Raw genomic sequence first — 16,939 nt, 5'->3', positions numbered from 1 at the left:
AGAATCAGTGAAAGAATAGTGAACCCAAAACACACAGATTTATATACAGAAATTTAGTTTATAACAACCACAGTGTCTCAAATCAGGGGAAAATGATGTTAGAACATTTATGTATCCATGGCAAGGTGTGGGGAGAGGACTCTATAGTATTGCTTAATTTTTGACCTTTCTAAATGTTTTGTGAAATCCATGAAGTAGAGCCTTAGAAAATTTGTGTTCCCCTAGAGTTTGTTTTTACCCCTTAATTCTGGCAAGGTATTCCTATCTAGCTTTAGAAGAATATTATGGCATTTTGGGGCAAAGATGAATCCTAGTAACCCAGCAATGGGAGCCAAGATAGAAAAGATCTCCACGGCTGCCATCACCTTCCCTTTGGTGCTATTATACACGGGGCGGAATGTGATCCAGACACTGCAGAACACCAACATGCTGAATGTCAGGAAGTTGCTTCATTGAAAGTGTCAGGCAGCCTCCTGGCCAGGAAAACCAAGGTGAAGCTTGCAAGGGCCAAGGAACCCAAATAACCTAAGAAGGAAAAGTAGAACATAATGATAGAGCCCTAGTGCACACAATAAGGAAGGTAGGCTTCGAATGTGCACCTAGGTCAACGAAAGGGGGAGAGGTTCCCAACCAGACTACACAGAAAGTCACTTGAATCACCAAGCAGATGGGGATGATAGAATCAGGTGCCCCATATAGTAACTACTGCCTCACATTTCTCCCTGGTATTGTCATCTTGAAAGCCAGAACTACAGTGATGGTTTACCAAAATTGTGGAAATAGCCACAGTGAATATGACTCCAAATGTCATCTGTTGGAGGATGCAGCTGGCAGTGTTGGGATGGCCAATGAAGAGCAAGGAGCAGAGAAGCACAAGATGAGGGAGATGAATAGGATGTAGCTAAGAGCTCAGTTATTAGCTTTGACTATGAGAGTTTCTCTATATTTCATAAAAATCCCAAGAACCACAGCTGTAAGGACAGACAAAGGGCTGCACAGGCAAGTATCATCCCCATAAGATCTTCATAGCACAAGAAAGTCACAATCTCTGAGAGGCAATGATCTTGACCACTATTTGGGTATTGATTGTTTGGACACTATATATTGCTTCATATCTGCCAATAAAAACAACGTGCCGTAATCTTGGATTCAGTGAATCTCATGAGCTTCCCACATATTCGTATTTGGCCAAACTGTTATAATTATACACCAAATAAAGGAATGTTTCAGAAAGAAAAACTCCAGGTTAACGAAGTCTATTTTTTCTTGGTATATCAAGGACCAAGCAGCCCTAAATCTCCTCTTTTGTTCATCTCCCATATGCAAGGAAACAAGTTTTTTTCTTACAAAGAAAAATCACACCCAACTATATCACTTAAATATAGGTAGAGTAGGACATATCCTGGATTCAGTCACTCAGAAACAAGCATTTATTGATAACCTACAGTGACACAGTTAATATCCCAAGTTCTGTAGATATAGAGATGACAAGACAAAAACTCTCACTTATGAAGCTTCAAATTTACATTATTTCTGCTATCCAAGTAATTGAAAACCTACTTCCCATTATCACTTCCACTAATTTGAATAGTTTCTATTTTAACAAAACAACTCCCTGATGAGTCTCCCTATCTTGTCTTAACTATTTCTCATCTCTCATCCATTCAATCAACACCTACTGATGTTTCTTTCATATTACTTTCTTGCTTAAAAATCCCGCAATCATTCCCATGTTCAGCTGGAGCAGCAACTCTCAAACATTAATGAGTATTAGAATCATCTGGAGGGCTTGTTAAAGCAGTTTGCTGGATCCTACCACAGGAGTTTCTGATTCAGAAACTCAGAATTTACAGTTCTAATAGTAAATCCCAAAGTGATGCTGATGCTGTTGCTATAGGTTTGAGAACCACTGTTCTAGAGAGAGTCTAAACTCCTAACAATGCATAACAGGTTCATTGTTATTTGGGTTCTACCTGCTTCCCCTGTAACACCATTTTTGAGATGGTAGGTGGAGAGGATAAAGAAACTAAATTGGACGTGCACCTGTAATATTCCAGGCAGTCTGCTTGATATGTCATATATCTCACTTAATTCTCACACAGTATTGTGAAGTAGGTAGATAGTATCAAACCCATTTTGCAGAACAAAATAATTGAGGCTTGAAGAGCTCAAGTAACTCACCTAAGATCGTGGAGGTTGTGAAGGCAGAGCTAAGATCCAGGGGGTCTGACCAGGGTAAAGCAAATGAGACGCCAGAGTGGCAAGATTTAAGGAAGTACTCACTTTCAGGTGCCACTTGTGCCCTTGCAGGACCTGGAGAGTGAGTGCCTACTTAAATTTTGTACCCCAGGCACCTCACCTTGCCCTAGTCCTGGCCCTACTCAGGACTGTCCGACTCCAAAGCCTGGGATTTTTCATTACACACTTTTGCGAATTTTAATATTCACTACAGCCTTTTCTCTGACAAAGCTGTGATTCTTAGAATTATAGGACTTAGAGAGGTCTCTGTATTTTTTTTCTTAAGAGGAATTTCTCAAGATTTAATATCATAAATTTATCATTAAAAAGAAAACTGCAGGCCAACCTCACTTATAAAATGCTAATAAGTTAATTTTAAATATTAGAAAATATCATCAAGTATATTAAAGAAACAGCACACCACAGTCAACTGGGAGTTTTTCAATGTTTTCAAACACAAGAACTTGAAAGAACATTTAACTTAGAGTCAGGAAGAAGTGAGTTCAAAGTAGTTCAAATATTGGCATCGGTTTTATTATTTATTTATTTATTTAGAAAATGGAGGGTTTTTAAAAATGAAATTTATTTTTTATTAGTACTTTCTACACCTAACGTGGAGTTTGAACTCACGACTCCAAGATCAAGAGTCACATGCTCTTCAGACTGAGCCAGCCAGGTACCCTGGCATCAATTTTATATTGAATTATAATAAATAAAAACAACAAAATTCCTGAACCTTTCTTTCTCTTTAATTTTGCGGTAGAGTTCAAATTGAGTGAAACTTACCTGTTTCCTGGAGGCTTGATAGAATTCCCATGTAAACCTGCCTGGAACTTCTGCATTTTGGGGGTGGGTAGCCCTTTGATATCTTTATTTTTTATTAAGTTTTTAAAATTTTGATTCCAGTATAGTTAACATACAGTGTTATATTACTTTCAGGTTTACAAAACAGTGATTCAACACTTCTGTACATTATTCAGTGCTCATCACAACAAATGCACTCCTTAATCCCCATCACCTATTTTACCCATCCTCCCACTCCCTTCCCTCTGGTAACCATCAGTTTGCTCTCTATAGTTAAGAGTCTGTTTCTTTCAACATTATATCAAAATCTTCAAAGAAATCTATCTTTAAATCTCAAAATGGTCCATTATCCTCATACCTGGGTGTATAACACATACTTTCTCTTCTTCTTGGGACACCATTTCTTCCCTTCTATACCTGACTGACTAATTATAAACACCTGTCTCCAACTGAGCTTGAATTATTTCACCTGAGAAGCATGCCTTGCCCATTTAAGGATTATATACTACATATTTCCCCAAAACATCCTATTTATATTTCTATAATTACTTTTTACACTCTATTACACTTTTTCTTTACTTGCCTGCTTATATCACTAGGCTGGAGACGTTCAATGGCAGTGTGGCTTATTTAGAAGAGAACCAGATTTGGATTTTGAACAATATTCAAATTCAGGCTTGTCTATTTACTAGGAGTTTGATCTTACTAATTAATTTTGTTAATAAAAAATGATTCAAAACATGGAAATAACCTAAAGGGATGGCTGAATGCCCATTCAATGGCATATTGCAGCATTGTTTAACAAGACAACACATGGCTTATTTATTTATCTAACAGAATGTATCTGTTTGACTTTGCGAGTTACTATTGATTAGAACTCACTGTGAAGTTACCTGTTAGCCTGATTTCTGTCTGGGAGAAAGACAAACCCAAAGATTATGGTTTTATTGTCCTGTAGGACATTATCCATTTTTCTATCTGACTTAGAAATCTTATTCTAACATTCTTTCATTGATGTTGTGTTGTCAAAAATGCTTTTACTGATTAATTATATAAACCTGTTTTACAAAAGCTCTTGGAAGTCATTTTCTCTCATTGATCCCACATTAATTAGCTGAATAAAATCTTTGATGTGTTTACTCTATATTTTTGAGTCATGGGCTTAACTTTTAAAAACTTATACTCACAGTAAACTCTAAGTAATGGTAATGATGATAACACTAACCCCCATAGGGTTTTTTTTAAATGAAAAAAAGAATGAGTATGAAAGCATTTGGAACTGTGCCTAGCACCTAATAAATATGATACAGATGTTTGATATTATTAGTCATTTTGCCTATTGATTTGTTATTAGACATACTTCTCAACTATATGTTCTGTTCCATATATAAATGTGTATTTTTGTGTAGTATCTCATTTCTTTATTGTTAACGTTTAAAAATACATTTTAATATCTGGCAATAAAAGTCTCCCATCTGTTAAAATTATCTTTCAATATTTTCTCTAAATTATTCTGTATGTCAACCTTATATTATGTAAAGGTCTTCATTTTCAATGAAGTTTCTTTTTTTTTAATGTTTATTTATTTATTTACAACAGAGAGAGAGAGAGAGAGAGAGAGAGAGAGAGAGAGAGAGCGAGCGAGCGCATATAAGCAGGGGAGGGCAGAGAGAGAGAGGGAGACATGGAATGTGAATAGACTCCAGGCTCTGAGCTGTCAGCACAGAGCCCAATGTGGGGCTTGAACCCAAGAACTGTGAGATCACGACCTGAGCCAAAGTTGGATGCTTAACTGACTGAGCCACCCAGGAGCCCCTCAATGAAATTTCAGTGTGAAATGTATTCAACTTACAAATTAACTTAGTTAGTTTTGGTATTTTTCCATTTCTGAGTTTTCTTATCAGTAAATAATGTAAGCCCTTTGTTTATTCAAAAACTATTTTATATTCATAATTAAATCAGAATTTTTCTTTATATTAGACTTGCACACTTCTTGTGGGTTATTAATAAATATTTTAAATGTGTTGCTATGTTATTAGAATATTTTTAATGCTGGGGCGCCTGGGTGGCGCAGTCGGTTAAGCGTCGGACCTCAGCCAGGTCACAATCTCGCGGTCCGGGAGTTCGAGCCCCGCGTCAGGCTCTGGGCTGATGGCTCAGAGCCTGGAGCCTGTTTCCGATTCTGTGTCTCCCTCTCTCTCTGCCCCTCCCCCGTTCATGCTCTGTCTCTCTCTGTCCCAAAAATAAATAAACGTTGAAAAAAAAATTAAAAAAAAAGAATATTTTTAATGCTATATATTTAATATGGTTATTACTTATGCATTGAAAAACTATTTCATATACTTATTTGGAGATTGACCTTACCAAATTGTGGCAAAATGATCATTTTTGTCTTGTTCTTGTTTTTATTATTATTATTTTTTATTTTATTAAAAATGTTTATTTTTGAGAGAGAGAGAGAGAGAGCGAGCACGAATGGGGAGGGGCAGAGAGAGAGGGGGCAGAAGATTCAAAGTGGGCTCTGCACTGACATCAGTGAGCCTGATGTGGGGCTCAAACTCATGAACTGCAATATCATGACCCAAGCCAAAGTCAGATGCTCAATTGACTGAACCACCAAGGTGCCTCCTCCTTGTTTTTAAATAAGAGTGTTAGAAGGGCACCTGGGTGGCTCAGTTGGTTGGGCATCTGACTTCAGCTCAGGTCACGATCTCGAGGTTTGTGGGTTCGAGCCCCACTTTGGGCTCTGTGCTGACAGCTCAGAGCCTGGAGGCTGCTTTGGATTCTGTGGCTTCCTCTCTCTCTCTCTGCCCCTTCCTATTCGTGCTCTGCCTCTCTCTCAAAAATAAATAAACATTAAAAAAAATTTAAACAAGAGTCCTAGAGGAGGATGGGCCAAGATGGCAGAGCAGCATGGAAGTTCTCTATTCTCTCATCCCTGAAGTGCAGCTAGATCAGTATCAGAACATTTTGAACACCTAGAAAATTGATCTGAGGGTTAGCACAACAGACTGCATAACTTGAGACACAAACTTGACAGGTACAGGGTGCAGAGAGGTGAACTGGGGGAGAGAGAAGCTGCAGAGGGTAGGGAGCTGTATTTGTGTAGAGAGGACAGAGAAAGGGGGGAGAGTACAGAAAAAACACTCTCCCTGAAAGTAGGTGGAGAGAAAGAGGGAGTGGAAACACCCACAAGTGACTTTAATAAGAAAGGGAGAACGGACAAAGGAGAGGGTTTCAATATCATTAGGACTCTATAAACAGGGGAGAGCAGCGTTGGAATTTTCACAGCTCATTACTTGGTAGTGCTCTTGTGGGAAGGGCAAATCTCCAGGAGCAGGTAGCAAGATCCAAGAGGTCCATGGGCCACATGGGGAGAAGTTCCCCTGTTGGCAGGGCATGTGGTAGAGGCCATATGGCCTTCCCACAGGCAAAGGTCCCAGCGGACCCTATAGAACATGATTGCTGGTATTGGAACAAAGATGCCAGGGTGCGGTGAAACCTGGTGCTGGTTGTGTGTTGTGATTTACCTGAACTGCTACTGCTAGGCGATCACACGAACTTATTCTGGAGCAAGCTGACACCCAGCCACAACTTCTGAACCTCTGTGGCAGCATGATCTCAGGAACATTCCTGGGGTAGGTTGGCACCCAGCCATTGGTCTATGAGACTGTGCCCCAGAGGGCCAAGAGCATGTTCCAGCCACAGGGCCCTCAGAAGTGAGGGGTTTGGAAACACAGCCCCATCTGAGGTAAAATTCAGAAGGGAGGTGCTGCCTGGCAGGCTGATGGCTAGGATGCAAACAGTGAGGAAGCTAGGAGTGGGTGGAAGGCACGGAAAAAGGAGGGGTGCTTGATTGCCAGTAGGTGAGAGCACAGAGTTCTGGAGCCGGAGACTGGGAAGCTGAGTGATGCCATTTTCAGCTTTCCCATTCATGTGCACCGGTGACCACGCATGCCACACCGATACACTCCAGTAAGGTAAGCAGCACCACCTATTGGAGAATGGAGCCATTACCCCAAGCCCTGTCCAACTGCATCAATGAAGCCTTACAGGACCACTACAAGGCTCTTCACCTGTTTAGTGTATGGATTATAAAGTACTTCATAGTTTGACTTCTAGGGGAAACTGGATGTAATTTCATCCAGATTTCATACTGTTCTCTGGTCCATCTATTTGTTTCTTTATTTGTTTCTTTTCTTATTTTTGGATATAGAAAGAGAAGACATTTATTTTTTATTTTCTGATTTTATATACATTAAAAATTTTTTTACTATATTTTTTACTTTTTTGTGAACTGATTTTTTATTCTATTTTACCTTCTTCAATCCATTTTATTCTATTTCACTGTATACATTAAAATTTTTTTAATGCTTTCTTACTTTTTTTTTTCTTTTCTCTTCTTTCCTTTTCCCCTCTCTATTCAATCAAGCTTCTTTCAACAACCAGACCAAAACATACCTAGGATCTAGCTTCCTTTATTTGATTTTTTGTGTTGTTTTTAATCTTTTTAATTTTATTTTTTAATTTTATTAATGCATTTTCTTCCTCTAAAATGACAAAATGAAGGAATTCACCCCAAAAGAAAGAACAGGAATGACAGTCAGGAACTTAATCAACACAGATATAAGCAAAATGTACAAACCAGAATTTAGGACCACAGTAATAGGAATAGTAACTGGGGTTTAAAAAGCATAGAATCCCTTTCTGTACAGAAACAAGAAGTAAAATCTAGTCAGAATGAAATTAAAAACGCTATAACACAGCACTCTCAACAATAGCCAAATCATGGAAAGAGCCTAAATGTCCATCAACTGATGAATGGATAAAGAAATTGTGGTTTATATACACAATGGAGTACTACATGGCAATGAGAAAGAATGAAATATGGCCCTTTGTAGCAACGTGGATGGAACTGGAGAGTGTGATGCTAAGTGAAATAAGCCATACAGAGAAAGACAGATACCATATGTTTTCACTCTTATGTGGATCCTGAGAAACTTAACAGAAACCCATGGGGGAGGGGAAGGAAAAAAAAAGAGGTTAGAGTGGGAGAGAGCCAAAGCATAAGAGACTCTTGAAGACTGAGAACAAACTGAGGGTTGATGGGGGGTGGGGGGGAGGAGAGGGTGGGTGATGGGTATTCAGGAGGGCACCTTTTGGGATGAGCACTGGGTGTTGTATGGAAACCAATTTGACAATAAATTTCATATATTGAAAAAAAAGATTAGAGAGAGCAAATAAAACAAAACAAAACAAAACAAACAAACAAACAAAAAACCCGCTATAACAGTGATGCAATCTCAAATGGATGCCACAGTGGCAAGGATAGATGAAGCAGAGAAGGGAATCAGTGATACAGAAGACAGAATTATGGAGAATAGTGAAGCAGAAAAAAAAAGAGGGAAACTAAGGCAAAAGAGCAAAATATAAGAATCAGAGAACTCAGTGACTCATTACAAAGGAATAACATCCAAATCATAGGAGTCCCAGAGGAAGAAGAAGAGAGAAAAAGGGGTAGAAGTTTTATGTGAGCAAATCACAGTGGAAAACTTTCCTAACCTGGGGAAAGACAGAGACATCAAAATCTAAGAAGCACAGAGAACTCTCATTATATTCAACAAAAACCATCAACAAGGCATATAATAGTCAACTTCAGAAAATACACAGACAAGGAAAGAATTATGAAAGCAGCAAGGGAAAAAAAAGTCCTTAACCTATAAGGGAAGACAAATCAGGTTCTTAGCAGACCTATTCACAGAAACTTGGCAGGCCAAAAAGAGAGGCAGGATATATTCGACATGCTGAATCAGAAAAACATGCAGCCAAGAATTCTTTATCCATCAAGACTATCATTCGAAATAGAAAGAGAGATAAAGAATTTCCCAAAAAACAAAAACTAAAGGAGTTCGTGACCACTAAACCAGTCCTGCAAGAAATTTTAACGGGGCTCTCTGAGGGGAGAAAAGATGAAACAAAACAAAAAAAGACCAAAAGCAGCAAAGACTAGAAAGGACTAAAGAACACCAGAAACTCCAACTCTACAGGCAACACAATGACAATAAATTAATATCTTTCAGTACTTGCTCTAAATGTCAATGAACTAAATGCTCCAATCAAAAGACATAGGGTAACAATGGATAAGAAAACAAAATCCATCTACGTATGCTGTTTACAAGAACCCATTTTAGACCTAAAGACACCTTCAGATCAAAAATAAGGGGATGGAGAACCATCTATCATGCTAATGGTCACCAAAAGAAAGCTGGAGAAGCTATACTTATATCAAACAATCTAGATTTAATTTTTTTAATGTTTATTTATGTTTGAGAGACAGAGAGAGACAGAGCATTAGTGGAAGATGGGTAGAGAGAGAGGGAGACACAGAATCCAAAGCAGGCTCCAGGCTCTGAGCTATCAGCAAAGACCCTGATGAGGGGCTCGAGCCCATGAACTGTGAGATCATGACCTGAGCTGAAGTTGGACAATGAAATGGCTGAGCCACGCAGGTACCCAAGACAATCTAGATTTTAAAATAAAAACTGTAGCAAAAGATGAAGAAGGGCATTATATCATAATTAAGGGGTCTATCCACTAAGAAGATCTAATAATTGTAAACATTTATGGCCCCACATGGAAGGCCCCCAAATATATAAATCAATTAATCACAAACGTAAAGAAACTCATTGATAATAATACTATAATAGTAGGGGACTTCAACAACTCACAGCAATTGACATCTAAACAGAAAATCAACAAGGAAACAATGGCTTTGAATGACACACTGGACCCGATGGACCTAACAGATATATTCAGAACATTTTCATCCTAAAGCAGCAGAATACACATTCTTCTCAGGGCAGATGGAACATTTTCCAGAATAGATCACATATTGGTACACAAATCAGCCCTCAACAAGTTCAAAATGATCGAGATCATACTGTGCATATTTTCAGACCACAACACTATGAAACTCAAAATCAACCACAAGAAAAAAATATGGAAAGAAAACAAATACTTGGATACTAAAGAACATCCTACTAAAGAATAAATGGGCTAACCAAGAAGTTAAAAAGGAAATTAAAAAGTACATGGAAGCCAATGAAAATGATAACACCACAGCCCAAAACCTCTGGGTCGCAGTAAAGGCAGTCATAAGAGGGAAGTATATAGCAATCCAGGCCTTTCTAAAGAAGGAAGAAAGTTCTCAGATATGTAACCTAACCTTACACCTTAAAAATCTGGAAAAAAGAACAGCAAATAAAACCCCAAACCAACAGAAGATGGGAAATAATAAAGATTAGAGCAGAAATCAATGTTATCAAAACAAAACAAAACAAAACAAAAATCAGAACAGATCAATGATACCAGAAGCTGGTTCTTTGAAAGAATTAACAAAATTGATAACCCCATAGCCAGTTTGATCAAAAAGAAAAAGGAAAAGACCCAAACAAAATCAGGAATGAAAGAGGAGAGATCACAACCAACACAGCAGAAATACAAACAATAATAAGACAATATTATGAACAGTTATGCACCAATAAAATGGGCATTCTGGAAGAAATGGACAAATTCCTAGAAACATATAAACTATCAAAACTGAAACAAGAAGAAATAGAAAAGTTGAACAGACCCATAACCAGTAAAGGAATTGAATTAGTAATCAAAAATCTCCAAAAAACAAGAGTCCAGGACCAGATGGCTTTGTAGGGGAATTCTACCAAATATTTAAAAAACAGTTAACACCTACTTTTGAAGCTGTTCCAAAAAACAAAAACGGAAGGAAAACTTCCAAACTCATTCTATGAAGCCAGCATTACCTTGATTCCAAAACCAGACAAAGACCCCACTAAAAAGGAGAACTATACACCAATTTCCTTGATGAACATGGATGCAAAAATCCTCAACAAGATAGTAGCCAATGGGATCCAACAATACATTAAAGGAATTATTCACCATGACCAAGTGGGATTTATACCTGGGATGCAGGGTTGGTTTAAGATCCAGAAAACAATCAGTGTGATACATCACATCAATAAAAGAAAGGACAAGAACCATATGATCCTCTCAATAGATTCAGAGAAAGCATTTGACAAAATACAGCTGCCTTTCTTGATAAAAACCCTCAAGAAGATAGGGATAGCAGGATCATACTTCAAGATCATAAAAGCCATATATGAAAAACCCAATGTTAATACTATCCTTAATGGGGAAAAACTGAAAGCTTTCCCTCTAAGGTCAGGGATAGGGCAGGGATGTTCACTCTTGCCACTGTTATTCAACATAGTATTGGAAGTTTTAGCCTCAAAAATCAGACAACACAAAGGAATCAAAGTCATCCACATAGTCCAGGAGGAAGTCAAAATTTCACTTTTCACATATGACATGATACTCTATATGGAAAACCCAAAAGATCCCACAAAAAAACTTCTAGAACTGATCCATGAATTCAGCAAAGTTGTAGGATATAAAATCAACGCACAGAAATCGGTTGCATTCCTATACACCAATAAATGAAGCAACAGAAAGATAAATCAAGGAATTGATCCCATTTACAATTGCATCAAAACCCATAAAATACCTAGGAATAAATCTAACCAAAGAGCTGAAAAATCTATACACTGAAAACTATAGAAAGCTTATGAAAGAAATTGAAGGAGACAAACACAAAAAAGAAACACATTCCATGCTCCTGGATAGGAAGAACAAATATTGTTAAAATGTCAATACTACCCAAAGCAATCTATCTATTCAATGCAATTTCTTTCAGAATAACACCAGAATTCTTCACAGAGCTAGAACAAACAATCCTAAAATTTGTATGGAACCAGAAAAGACCCCAAATAGCCAAAGCAATCTTGAAAAAGAAAACCAAAGCAGGAGGCATCACAATCCCGGACTTCAAGCTGTACTACAAAGCTGTAATCATGAAGACAGTAGGGTACTGGCACAAGAACAGACACTCAGATCAATGGAACAATGTAGAAAACCCAGAAATGGACCCACAAATGTATGGCCAACTCATTTTTGACAAAGCAGGAAAGAATATCCAATGGAATAAAGACAGCCTCTTCAGCAAATGGTGCTGGGAAAACTGGACAGTGACATGAAGAAGAATGAACCTGGACCACTTTCTTACACCGTACACAAAAATAAACTCAAAATGGATGAAAGAGTTAAATGTAGGACAGGAAGCCATCAAAATCCTCAAGGAGAAAGCAGGCAAAAACCTATTCGTCCTCAGTCACAGCAACTTTTTACTCAACACGTCTCCGGAGGCAAGGGAAACAAAGCAAAAATGAACTATTTGGGACCTCATCAAAATAAAAAGCTTCTGTATGGTGAAGGAAACAATCAGCAAAACCAAAAAGCAACTGATGGAATGGGAGAAGATATTTGCAAATGACATCTCAGGTAAAGGGTTAGTATCCAAAATCTATAAAGAACTTATCAAACTCAACACCCAAAAAACAAATAATCCAGTGAAGAAATAGGCAGAAGACATGGATAGACCCTTCTCCAAAGAAGACATCCAGATGGCCAAACTGGCACATGAAAAAATGCTCAACATCACTCATCATCAGGGAAATACAATCAAAACCACAATGAAATACCACCTCACACCTGTCAGAGTGGCTAGCATTGGCAAGTCAGGCATCAACAGATGTTGGCAAGGATGCAGAGAAAGAGGATCTCTTTTGCATTGTTGGTGGGAATTCAAACTGGTGCAGCCACTCTGGAAAACAGTGTGATGGTTCCTCAAAAAATTAAAAAGTAGAACTACCCTATGACTCAGCAATTATACTACTAGGTATTTATCCAAGGGATACAGGTGTGCTGTTTTGAAGGGGCACATGCACGCCAATGTTTATAGCAATGCTAGTGACAATAGCCAAAGTATGGAAAGAGCCCAAATGTCCATTGACAGATGGATCAGTAAAGAAGATGTGGTTTATATATACAATGGAATACTACTTGGCAATGAGAAAGAATGAAATCATGCCATTTGTAGCAACATGGATGGAACTGGAAGGTATTAGGCTGAGTGAAATAAGTCAGAGAAAGACAGATGTCATATGTTTTCATTCATATGTGGATCTTGAGAAACTTAACAGAAGGCCATGGGGGAAGGGAAGGGGGACAAATAATTACAGAGAGGGAGGGAGGCAAACCATAAGAGACTCTTAAATATAGAGAACAAACAGGGTGGATAGGGGGTTGGGGGAGAGGGGAAAATGGGTGATGAGCATTGAGGAGGGCACTTGTTGGGATGAGCACTGAGTGTTGCATGTAAGCGATGAATGACGGGAATCTACTCCCAAAACCGAGAGCACATTGTACACACTGTATGTTAGCCAACTTGACAATAAATTATATTTGAGAAAAAGAAGATGTGGTATATATACACAATTGAGTATTACTTAGCAATCAAAAAAAATGAGATCTTGCTATTTGCATCTATGTGGATGCAACTAGAGGGTATCATGCTAAGTGAAATTAGTCAGAGAAAGACAAATATCATATGACTTCACTCATATGAGGAATTTAAGATACAAAACAGATGAACATAAGGGAAGGGATGCAAAAATAATATAAAAACATGGAGGGGGAGAAAACATAAGAGACTGTTAAATATAGATAACAGAGGGTTGTTGGAGGGGTTGAGGGAGGGGGGATAAGTTAAATTGGTAAGGGGCATTAAGGAACCTACTCTTGAAATCATTGTTGCACTATATGCTAACTAACTTGGATGTAAATTTAAAAAAAATTAAACAAAAAACAACTACACAGCCATAAAGGACCAGAAAGACAAAAATCAGAGATATCATCACAAAAACATCTCCATAAATTACAACTGAAATCCTAAGTCTGTGTTGAGGGAAAAGGCAGAGCTGGGAGGAAGTCAGCATCCTCGGACCTCTGCCTGGGAAAATAAAGCTGATGGTAAGCTTTCCATTTCTTGAGGAAATACAGTGAACTCAGTGTCTTGGGTCCATATCTAAGGCCAGGGAAAACATGATGGCACAAAGTATATATAGACGTTTCTAGGAGACACCTTCAGTGGCCTTGTTGTGAATTAGAGAGACATCGAGTCTCTCTCAGCCCCTTAGGATTTGGGGACCATCTGTATCCTGAGGCTGCACATCTGAGCCTATGTGCTCATGTGAAAAATGCCAGGAAAAAAAATATGTTTGTATGTCACCCATTTCAGCCTTAGGCCCTATGATTTCATCAAAGGCCCTGGAGAACATCACAGGGACCATCTCCTTCTGAAGTAGCTGTGTCAATATGCCAAGCCCACACAAGATTGACAGAGCTCTAATTTCAGTGTTGGGGATCATCTAAGTTAGTCCCAACATCATGCTCCCCAAAACTCAAGGTAGAAGGACCTTTCCGGGGCTTGTAATCCTCATACGTCTAGGGCCCACAGCAGTCATGACTGTGCCCTGTAAGGCCTCCAAAGGATACCTAATGTTCCATATAGTTTACAATCACCAGCAAGACCATGTACCCCTCCTTGAGAAAATGGCAGTCAGGTGAATATTATTCAGCCTGACAAAGGAAGGGAATTCTGACACATGTTACAAAATAGATAAACCTTGAGGATATTACGCTAAGAGAAATAAGCTAGTCACAAAAGGACCAATAGTATATGACTCTAGTTCTATGAGGTACTTAGAGTATTCAAATTTATAGAGACGAAAGCAGAATGGTGGTTGCAGATGCGGAATCTGAGGCACTACATACTAAGGTATGGAGGTATTAAGTAACTTGTTCAAGCCATACTTGTAAGCATCTGTGGTGAAGGATGGTATCAGATGGGTATCACTGGGCTACACACTCATCTCCCAGTTGCTGAGAGTATTGTCTGCTATGAGCTCATAGCTACTCCATTTCTCTGAAGAATTGCCCTTGGCCAAACTAAAGCTACTTACCTAGTAGTTTATGCATCCTGGGGTGGGAGCACAGTCTATGACCAACTGATGGGTTACAAATGGCTGACCCCTGCCTCAAAGTGGAATAAACTCTGTAATACAACTCTGTAATTCTGGCTCCAGAATTCGTTCTAGTTTTCTCCCTTTCCATCACTGTGAAACCTGACTTCCATTATCCTTATTATATTTATTATTTGATCAATCCCCCTTTGTGTAACTAATCCCCACTCCATTCCTTAACCCTCACAGATACCCCCTTCATATTATGTGGGTTGTTCACACCATATTTAGGCTGTGGCTTCTGACTAGGCCACCCCTCTGTGTGGATACCCTTCTCACCTAGCTTGTACCCCCACACCCATGCCAGGATGTTCTCCATGTGGACACCGTCACCACTCTACTCTGTCTCTGTCTTGAAGTCACTGTGCCTCCTTTCTCTGTCCCTGGAGCCCATGTGGGGCTGCCAACCTGGCTGTGCCTCACCTACTGGCTTTAGGACTGAGTTATCCAGGGAGGAAAGGCAATGGAAGAGAAGAAAGGAGAAGGGAAAGAAGGGGCAGGGAGGGAAGAGGAGGAAAATGACAAATTCTGTACAGCTCCTGATACTAACTGAAATGGAAAAGCTTTTAGCTTTTTTTGCCTAATCTACTGACCAATAAGTCATCTCTTATTCGATGTTCATGGTGTCAGGACAATGGTGAGCTGAGACTGGAACACAAAGAGAAAGCATGTTCCCTACCTATCTGAACATCAGGGCAGATGAGATGAAAATATTAAATCAAAACTAATAATACAATAGTAATTGCCCTATCGAGTGTTATAAAAAATGTAGTCCCAAATCAGTAGAATTAAACTATGAATATATTTTCTGAACAATGGGCAAAGTCACTGTGGATTAACTCTCACCTATTTTATCACTGTTGGAGTTCTGAACAAGCCCCACCCACCCAGTGACTGTGATAGTCAGAAACATTCAGTCGCTGCCTCTCACTCATCATTTCTCATTTCTACAGAGTCCCCCTTAATATGCATGAAGCCAATCAGTTAATACTAAATAAATAAATAAATAAATAAATAAATAAATAAATAGAGCAAGAGAAACAGCAAGTGAGCAGGGGAGGGTCAGAGAGAGAGAGGGAGAGAGAGAATCCCAAGCAGGCTCTGCACTGTCAGCAGGGAGTCCAACATGGGGCTCAATCTCATGAACTATGAGATTGTGACCTGAGCTGAAATCAAGAGTCAGTCACCTAACCCACTGAAAAATCCAGGTACCCCAATTAGTTAATATGTTTCTAAAGGGATGTTGATTGACTCACTCAGTGTAATGTTTAACACAGAATATTCAAAATAAGACATGTGATATGTTATTACCATGGTCACTACAATAATTCTTATTTTCATTAAAGTTTGTTGATAAAATTGTTGAGAAATTTTTATTCTTGATAAGTGCTCAGGGGAGTAGATGGTACTACTGGGGATAGTCATGTGAACAATATAGGCTGAGTCTACATGTCTGGCATTTATTAGTCACCTTCTTTACTCTCCACATTATATAATGCTCCACAGAGATACTGCAAAAGCTATGGAATCCCTAGTCATCCATCACAGGCAATACACAAAGCCCATCTTCATTTCTGGGTTGTACTCACAAAGTAAATTGAAGTCTCTGGTGTTCTGGGACACAGCTTCTTGAAGAACAAAGGGGAACTTCTTAGGGAAAGTCAGGCTCCACTCACGCTCCCATCTCTCAGCTCAAGCTTGAGAACAATGGGTTTTTCTCATTGAATTAACCCTTGACTGCTATATTTCAGGGGGATCTGCAAAAGTTAAATGTGTAAAGAGAACCAATAAAGGAAGCCTTGCTAACAACAGAAGCAAAATAGACAAGATACACAATGGACATGAATGTTTTACAAACATATGAATACTACTTTCAGCATCGTATATCTGTGATTCTTTTT

General features: G+C 38.7%; 1 pseudogene; it reads right to left on the bottom strand.

Moving 5' to 3' along the window:
- The window catches only part of LOC125154664 (cytochrome P450 3A12-like), an 83,931-nt pseudogene that overhangs the window by 32,124 nt on the left and 34,868 nt on the right, over positions 1-16,939 (bottom strand).

The sequence above is a fragment of the Prionailurus viverrinus genome, chromosome E3, assembly GCF_022837055.1.
Source record: "Prionailurus viverrinus isolate Anna chromosome E3, UM_Priviv_1.0, whole genome shotgun sequence".
NCBI lineage: Eukaryota > Metazoa > Chordata > Mammalia > Carnivora > Felidae > Prionailurus > Prionailurus viverrinus.
The sequence above is the reverse complement of the archived record's forward strand: the minus strand, read 5'-3'. Positions and strand labels throughout refer to the sequence as shown.